Genomic DNA, 9931 nt, shown 5'->3' on the forward strand with positions numbered 1-9931 from the left:
TAAGGATAACTTGGGACAGCAGCTAGGGTCGTTTATTAATCATTAATCTCAGCCCCAAACAATAGTAAACATTCATAAACTTTGTGTCCTCGTTAGTGTTTATAACTCTTTTGTTTTTTAACTTTAAACTTGAATTCATTTGCAATTGAGTTAGGGTTTGAGTTGTTATTGATTATCATTGATTGTTTAATGATTTTGATGATGTCTGTGATGATTAATATGGTGTTTACATTGAGTTATACCTGCTGTCCAAAAGTTATGATAGGCTAAACTTGTTAGTTCTACCTAGGTTAGATGATTATTGTTAAGTTTTAGTGAGTTTTATAGATTGTTTGATCATCATGACATGAATTGCTATTGAAATTTTGGTTTAATATTGAACTAGGTTGTGTTTAGTGGCTGCGATTTTTTTAATTATACTCATAAACCTTTTGCTTCGATTGGTTGAATTAGTTTTGAGTGATTGTAGCTTGTTTGATTCTTTACTTTGTGTTTAGAGTTTGATTGCGGTAGATATCATCGTAGGGTTTTGTTGAGTGTGTATTGGTATAGTTAAGCAGGTGGACACCTTATTAGAGACCGAGAGGTGATAGGAAGTAAAGTCGTCTCATTGCTTTTGCTTTTTAGGATTAGGATCGTGCGAGAGAGCGGGTTCGGTTCTTGCCGGGTTTGGGTTTGTGAGCGATTAGTTGGTATAGTTTAAGTTAAACCAAATTGTTCCTCTATCTTTGGTTGCGTAGTATTCGTTTCCATTAAGGTCGTGTGTCGGTGAGTCCGAGAGGAGAGGCGACATTAGAGCACCTTAGCATTCGTTTCCCGGTTTATTCTTAAAATCAATTAAGTGTAAATTGGAGTTTGTTGGTGAGACCGAGAGGTGATCTAGCTTTCTTGAGCGAACCTTAGTTGTGTCATCCTTAGATACTGGTTTCGTGAGATCATTCAATCCATTATCTTGTTAGACCTTCAATATGATTCTTACCTAGGTAGACTTTTTCTCCATTATCAGTTAAGCTTCTAAGTTTCATCAAGTGTATCGTCAAGTTGAGTAAGTCTAGTTAATTAATTTAGTTAAAGTAATTTAGGTCAAGTAGTTTAATTATTAGAAATCCATTTAAAAAAATATTATTCTTAGGAACTAGGGTTTATTGATCATAGGCGTTCTCACGTGTTCTTGTGTTCGATATGTAAAATATTCCGAAAAACTATATGTGGCGCCAGAAGTTACAATTACTATATATAGATAGTTAAGAAGTAACTAAAAATTCAACCTTTATACACCAAGATTCAAAGTTGATAAAGGTAAAATAACATTTTCACTATCTTTTTATAAGTTACGAATTCTAAAGTTTAACAACTATGCATCATGTGTATGATAAAATATCATTATTGATCTTCATATACATATCACTATGTATAAAAACATTAAATTAACTTTTTTTAAAATAAGCGAGCGGACTTGGGAATTTTTACGAGCCTATTTCGAACTCAACGTTTCAGCTCGTGAAGATAAACGAGACGATCATTCTAAGCTCGTTTACAACCCTAGTTTTTATAAGAAAAATAGTCGTCTTGAACTGTTTCATGAAATGGGAGTAAAACGTAACACAATAATAAGTAAAGTACATTTGTTTTCCTCTTTAAATCTGCCCATTTAATTGCTCTAGCACACATATACTCTACTCTCTTGTAAAGTGCTCTTGAGCTACTCTTCAGTTGTGTTGTCTGGAACACCAAACACAGCGCCACAATATATGGCACATCAAGCTTCATCAGTGCCTCTACCGCTCTCGGGTGATCTTGCTTCCGGTCCCTCCGACAAGTGCAACCTCGGTCAAAGATACAACCGAGTTCACAAGCGGCTTCTTCGTGAAGAGGTCAACCAGATAAAACTTAATTTATTTAAAACTAAATTCGTACCTCAATTTATGCTACCTGAGACAAATGTTAAAATTAACAAAATAGATACATGGATCCTAATATTGTCATGAACTTAAATCCTTTCCAAGGTAGGCAAATAATAACTCCGATTACCAAATTATTAGCAAAGCATAACAAACATGAAAACCCTAAGCAAGAATCCTATAATTTTGTTAAACTAAAATCGCACCTCAGTGATGTTACCTGAGGCAAAAGTGATGCTCGACTCCTGCTACCATTGTTATTGGATTGAGCCTCGCCGGATTTAGGGTCAATTAACAGACGGATTATAGGTAAAGTCGATGGATTTTAGTCGCCAAAGTTGAAGAGAGATCTGTAACGATAAAGGGGCAATTAAGAGAGCAACTGAATGACTAAGCCAAGTGACGTGAGAAATAAAGTCGCCTGAGGCTGATTGTAACGTTGCCAGATAATTGCCAAAGTCGTTGGAGCTCTTAATGAACATTCAATTCAATATTACGGCGTCTGAAGGTTGAAGATGAAATATTGCCTATATGTATTAATGTAATATAGATAACTTAATAGTTTTTAATTTGATATATTGAGTGGAGTATATTAAATGAAAAAAAATGTTGGATGCACTAATATGCATATAACACAATGTTAAGGGAAAATTATAATTAATTTGATAAATTCATGGAGAAATAGTGGAGTACAATCAATAAATATAGTATGGAGGAAGTTAAGTTTAGCAACACCCTCCTTAAACACCCCAACCTTTTAGAAAGAGACACCGTCTCATGCGCTACTTCAACACTACTAGGCCAAGTTAGTTAATTTAATCTTTTTTATTATTATTGATTTTGAACGGCTATATATAAATAAAAGAGGCCCAAGATTAAATCCATCAAGGGCAACCAAGGAAATCCAATTGTACAAATAGGAAAAGGAAAGTAACTAAAATTACAACATATATGGACTAACGCCTAACCAAAGACGAGCATCCTCCTTTATCCGCTCCAAGACAGTAACTTCCCGAACACGCTTGTTGAAGATCACATCGTTTTTGCACTTCCATAGGGCCCAAAAAGTAATGAGAAAAACCGTTTGAATCACGTTCCTCTTATCATTGGGTAAGTTGTGGCCATAGGCGGATTGAAGACCAGCCCAGTGGGGGTTTATCACCCACTCAAATCTAGTGAGCCTATGTAATAATTAAGTTATGTATTGGTAATTTGGTTAAAAAAGTTAATTAAGACCCCTTCTGTTCTTTTAATTAGCCTAATATTATGTATTTCTTCCGGCACAATAAAGTGCTAAACAATCCCATTCTTTTTTTTTAAATGATCGATTTAAAAAGATGTTAATTGTTATACGAAGAAGACAGACATGCAGATGATTCATGAATATCAAGTTCGTTTGGAGAATTGGTTTTACCCGTTGGAATTACAATGGTGAAAGATTTTTTTCAGTGATGAAGATGTTAACGACAAATTTGCGTAATCGAATTGGCAAGGACTTTATGAATGATTGTGTAATTTGTATCATCGAAAAGAAGCATTTTAAAGTGTTTTCAAATTAAACTGTAATTAACCGTTTACAAACAATGAAATCACGTATAAAACCACTGTAATATGTATTTTGTTTTGTTATATTTAATGTAGCGCACTTTATATTTTTACTGATAATCCCCCCCCCCCCTTCCCACTGAGTTAAATGTCTGGATCCGACACTGGTTGTGACCCACCCCAAAGTCAATCCTCTCTCTAACTGAACTTATCCTAGGGTCAGGAATAACCTGCCAAAGACACACCTAGCACCAAATCAGTCCAGAGAGGACACGAAATAAGCAAATAATTAACCTATTCCAAAGACGAGTCACACAAGGCACAGTTAAGAAGAGGGAATAAAATGATATAACATTCATGGAATGCATGAGATATGACACATCGATCTAGTTTCCTTACATTCAGTAAATTTAAGCTTCAAAGTTGGATGTTTACATTTGCAATTTAGCTGCCTATGCTTTACGAGAACATTTTTAATTTGTATATATTTTTAAAAACAAACACTGCTAATCCTATAATTTCTAGTACTAATTCTTCTTTTAGGATTCGAATCATTGACCTCGTCATGGAGGAAACCCTTAGGACCCTTAAGAAAACCTCCATGACCAAGGTGATGATGGCATTGTAATTTGTATTACTATTTTACACTAAGTTACCGGGAACAAAAAAAGATTAATTTCGACTTAGCTCACACTTTGCTTGAGGATAGTCGTAATGCCCCCCACTTTATCATTTGCATTTCTCAAGTTGTACGATGTATGAGGGACGCATTGTACGAGGAGCCACTCAAATTGCCTACTACTGAAAGCCAAATTTAATTGCTTGATCTCTTGAGGCATCGTATCATTCTTGAAACTATATGAGTGCTTGGTACATTGAACCTCGTTTCATGGTACAACCAAATGGACTCAAATGTTTCATGATACCATCAAACCCGCATAAAAGATCCTCAGATCCTTTGGCTCTGCTAACTATAACTTTGTAGCCAATTGTTGATCAATGAAGATACTTATAATATATAACTAAAAGGCAATTATTAATTTTATCCTAGAACATTATGCATTTTCTTTCCTAATCAAAAAGTGAGACCAATTCCCATTTTTCTTCAATTTGCTCCTTTGGTTGTAGCATAACTTGTTGCCAGATCACGTACCAGAACAAACTGAAAAATTCTGAGAATATCGTGACCCATTCTGATAAGTGGTTTATGTGTTTACATGACTAGTTTTATGTGTAATTTGAGTAGGTGACAAGATTTATGTGTGATTTATATAACAAACACATTGTGTAGGGAAATTTGTTTATGTGATCTACAATAAACAAGAACAAGAATACTGGATTGGGATTTAGGTTATAATCTTTGATTTGGTGAAACTGATTAGCGAAGAACAAGAACAACAACATGAATATTGGATAAAACATCAATTAAAAAAACAATTTAAATTAAAAATAGCATGAATTGTAATTTTCCAATATAAGTATCAGCTACCAAAAAAATAAACTAATACTTTTTAATAATACACCCTCATAATTATATAAATCAAAAAATAAAAATTTTAAATATGATTGGTTAGAATGTATTCTCGTATTTCTCGCAATGATAACTCGTTGCATAGCTCAAGGGTGTTGGGGGCAACTTGTGGGTACCCCTTCTGGTACACCGTCCCTATACTTCGGATACCTGGTGAAAGATGATGATGCGTGTAGCGGTACCCGTAGAAAGACCTAGCCATTGGAGTCGCATTAAGTTGTGAGTGGAGCCATGATCGCGAGTCAATATAGAACGACTTGGAGAATTAATTTGGTCAATTAACACTTGCCGGAGTTGAAGGAGTGGCCTGAATTAGGCAACCAGAAAGATAACGTGCGAGCAAGGAATGAGGACAATAGTTTTAATGCATTTCACTTTGTTGCCTCAAACTTCGATTAACTACACTTGTCCTTAAACTTTTATTTCAAAATCATTTTCTTTTAAACATAAATTTTAAAGATAAATAAGTTTTCATTTATATAGTTTTCATTCTCATTCTTATAATTTATTTTCAATTAAAAATAGAAAAATGGTTCAGGGTATTGTAGAAGTGAAGATTTTGGTTGGAGACCGCATAGTCTTAAATTTGAATACGATCCTAATTAAATTTTACCTCATTAGGCATTCCAATAACGTTTTTCCCTGGAACTGGATATGGTGGACGCGCTTGGCCTGATCGCAGTCATATGAGTCACTTTTTACCATTGGTTTACCTAAGGTAACTGAGCTTTATTCGTTGGTCATTCAAAAAAATAAAGAAAGAAAAGAAGTGTCACCACCAATTAGCGATATTTCATGGTAATAATGAGGTGTTATTGCAGGATTGATGTAGTTGTAACGAATTTGACGATACATCAAAGGAGTGCCCCTAGCACCCCCCCCCCCCCTTCTCTCTCTCTCTCTCTCTATCTATCTATCTATATATAATATATAGAAAATGTATTTTTTTGTATATTAATCAAAATAATGTGAGGAAAGGATAAAACAATCAGCTCTTTTTTTCATGTTAATGTCCGGATCAAACTTTTTTTGTTGATACCTGTTGCAATTATTAAACAACTCATGAATGTAATTAAACTATCCTTGGTATGTCTCCTTCTTGTCCCCCTTTCAACACGTTCCATTTCTTCTCTTTTCAATATATGTTTCCTTGATTTTCACATAGCTGATCATTTGTCTTCAATTGCAACTTAACAATAACTTTATGATTATCAGTGTGTTCTACCAAGTCAACCCATATATAGCATCAAGATGGTGATTTTTAAACAACTAAACATTATACTTTATGGAGAATAAACACTTGACCTCTTATTCTATACTCTAGTCACGTTACAACTCCATCAAAATAGAAATGACATCAAAACTGGTTTTAGACGGTTTGTACTCTAGACAAATTATTATTATTTTTACAATAAAATAACACATGTTTATGAGAGCAATCACGAAAAAATATACATAATTTGGACCTCCACATGGACTTGAAAAAAGTTGTAAATTTCTTGATTATTTTTACAAAATAAATAATGTATTTTAATATTTTTACAACCATCGAAAATTTAAATACAATGACAGAGGATCCTAGTTCTACTACAACACAGATGAACTTAAAGCGACTTGTTCTCTATATTTTTTTAACTAGTTTAAGGTCCGTGTATTACACGGGTAATTGATAAAAATTTTGTACTTTAACCATTAAGTGAAATATAGTTAAAAAATGATCATATATTTAATACAGTTACAATTTACATTAAAATTACAGAAATTATAAAACTAGGATTACACAAATATGTTACAAATAAGTAAAACATTCCTTGTACATTACATTTGTGATTGTATTGGTTGGTACATATTGTTTATCACAAATCAAAATCTTTAGTCCATGCCTGCTTGTAACTCTTGATAAGGTAACATATAGGTATGCTTATAATTTTTGATATAACCACATATAATTGTCTGTGTGATAAATAAGATTCTTCAAGTGTATACCAACACTAAATAAATGATAATATATCAATAAATCAACAAAAAATATTCATACACATAAAATATCATACATTTTAATCAATTAATATATATAATGGCATTTTAGATCACATGCTCATGTTTATCCAAAAAATGATTATCCAAAAGACTAGATTACCTGAACTTTCATGATATAATCATCCTTATAATTTCTAGAATTTGAAATTAATTGATCATGATAAATTTGGTATCATTAATATTCTGTGTATGACAAATTTTACTCAATTTTATATTTTACAATTAACAATTATATAATCAAGCAACATATAAAACCGGAAATTAAAATATAACAATATGATTTTTCATTTCATATTAATGGAGAATGACAAAGTCATACTAACCTTAAAGCCATGTTCAAATAAAAGTGATTATTCTGATTTAACAGAATAATAGAATATTTAAAGTTGCATAAAGTGAATATAGTGATTCTTATTTATAATAGTTGAAAGTATTGAATAAGGAATGTATAAATTTTGAATACTAATCCCTTGTTATTAGTTAATATTGTGGGAGTTGTTGGAATATTTAATTAATCGATATATATATATATATATATATATATATATATATATATATATATATATTAGAAACTTATAAAATAAAAAAACCAAAGATTTCAATACTTTATAATAGGTGTACATAAAGATAAATTGGTATACATGTAGATTATAATTATAATATTCAACTTCAATAATTTAATGCTAAACACTATAATAGGTATTCTCTATTTTTGCAATATTTATACAAAAAGTTTTGAGAAAATTAAGAAAATATACATTTTCCCGAGTTCAAATACACATGAGAAGATTTAAATTCAAATTTGAAAACAATCTTATATAAAAAATTATGCATTGTTGCTCGAATCGCAGTTTAAAAAACAAATTTTAGTTTATCATACAAATCTGAATTCTTCGACAATGATGTACATTTATTTGCTTTAATATGCAATTACCTGTGACTTTAAAATTATATTCTAAAAATCCTGCATCGCCAATTTTAATGTTTCTTTATTTTCTTATTTCACTATTAATGTTAATGAATGAATCAATTATGATTTACATATAATAAAAACAAACTTGAATTTATATATTGACATTGCTTAAAAGATAAGGACTATATATTAAAATAAATGAATAAAATGTGAAGAATGCTATGAGAATGACAAGTGGCAAAATTAAATAGTATTTTATTAGAATAGATAGATTTTAACTTGTTAACCCATCGCAACTACCCTAGGCCATATACATGAAAGGTCCATCAACATAAATTATCAATAGAGTAATTCGAAAATAACTGAAACTGTAGTACGCAGCATGTAATATTTAATTAGTGTATTGAATAACTAAAAACTCATTACAATGAAAACGGTATCGATAACCAACCAAAATAGAACTAACCAAATAATGACAATGCTAAACGTTAATAACTATCATAATATTCAAAATTCAGAAAAAATAATAACTCACAAACAAATAGAATGTTAAATCAAATAAAAAATAATAATTTAACCAGCGGGGCTTGTCTCAATGGCCATGCACATGATGGATGACCCGGATGTCCCGGGTTCGAATCATGATCCCGACCGGATTTTACCATAGCATTAAAACATGCCGTGCCTTTGGGCAGGGTGAGCCAACTGGGTTCTATCGGGATCGCCAAGCCAAACTCGAATGCCAATGTGGATCCTGACCATGTCAACATAGTTGGCCTGAGTGGGGTGGCGGGGCGCGACGTGTTCGTGCAGTGAAATAACTTAGCTGTAAAAGTCATCGATCGAAAAAGATAAAACATAATTTATTGTAGATAACAAACTCAGTTAATTACAACACATATATAATAGCTTTCCTCGCGTAAAAACGGTAAACAAAGGTACATGTTTATTTGCTTCAAAGGAAGAAACGACTTTTTTAATCATTAGAATCCATTCCCTGAAAACTTGTCATGAGGCCTGCCAATAATAATATGCCTCCGAACGGGATACGTGAACCAAAAACAACTTTAAAAATGACAATAGAAAATGAGAGTTTCCTTTAATATTTTTCTTTTGTAAAGAAACTTTATTAAGACCACAAACTCCGGTTAGTGAAAAGCTAACCATCGACAAAACAAAAACATTGGCATGCTAAGAAGAGGATTTTTAAACAAGCATGTCCAACTAACAAAAAAATTAACACTACGATTAGAACACGAGAAATACGAAAAAGAAATGATTGAATCAAAACAAGTTCTCCTTTTCGGCTTCCATTTGACCGAATAATGAGAGTTTTTCTTTATTAATATGCATGCTTTAAAGAATCAACTTTTATAATGACAAAAATATCCAACGAGAACTCTTTTTTCATGTATGTGGAGAACTACAGGGTGGGGGGAGATGTACAATGTACGGGCATTAAAATAATAGCTTTGAACTATTGGACAATACTACCCTTTCCCTACGTCTATAAGAATGCTGAGTTTGGCCCTTTCTTGATACCACCATCCTCCATTGTTTTATAATTTCTTGAAGAATTAAATAGATCATGGGAAGTGATGATTCAAAGAGAAGGTCACAAAGCAAAAAGCTTGGCAAGTTTCTTAAGGAACAAAGAGGAAGGCTTTACATCATCAAGAGATGTGTGGATATGCTACTTTGTTGGCATGACTAGATGTTCGATCGTTTTTAGTCAACGAACTGTTTGAAGACCATGAGAAGCAATTCGAACTTGAAACCAAAGTGAAAGCCGGTTACCGTTTTGATCGTAGTGTAGGGAGACTTCAGACTTAATTAGGTTAACGTGGGACTGCTAGCTGACTATGTTGCATGCAAACATGTGTCGAATTTTGTAGTAGATCTTGTTTTTAACGAATTATGCTTTTCGTTTTTTATCTATCAGTCTTAGAGCAAATTATGACTTGAATTTGGATTGTTTAATGCATGCATGGTTCTGGTATA

At 32.3% G+C, this 9931-nt stretch overlaps 1 pseudogene; it reads left to right on the forward strand.

Moving 5' to 3' along the window:
- Positions 1-5032: 5032 nt before the first annotated feature.
- Positions 5033-9644, forward strand: LOC143565998 (small polypeptide DEVIL 3-like; annotated as a pseudogene).
- The last annotated feature ends 287 nt before the right edge of the window (positions 9645-9931 follow it).

The sequence above is a fragment of the Bidens hawaiensis genome, unplaced genomic scaffold, assembly GCF_021521415.1.
Source record: "Bidens hawaiensis isolate Kalapana, Puna unplaced genomic scaffold, B.hawaiensis_p1.1 tig00022671_1, whole genome shotgun sequence".
NCBI classification, from domain to species: Eukaryota; Viridiplantae; Streptophyta; class Magnoliopsida; order Asterales; family Asteraceae; genus Bidens; species Bidens hawaiensis.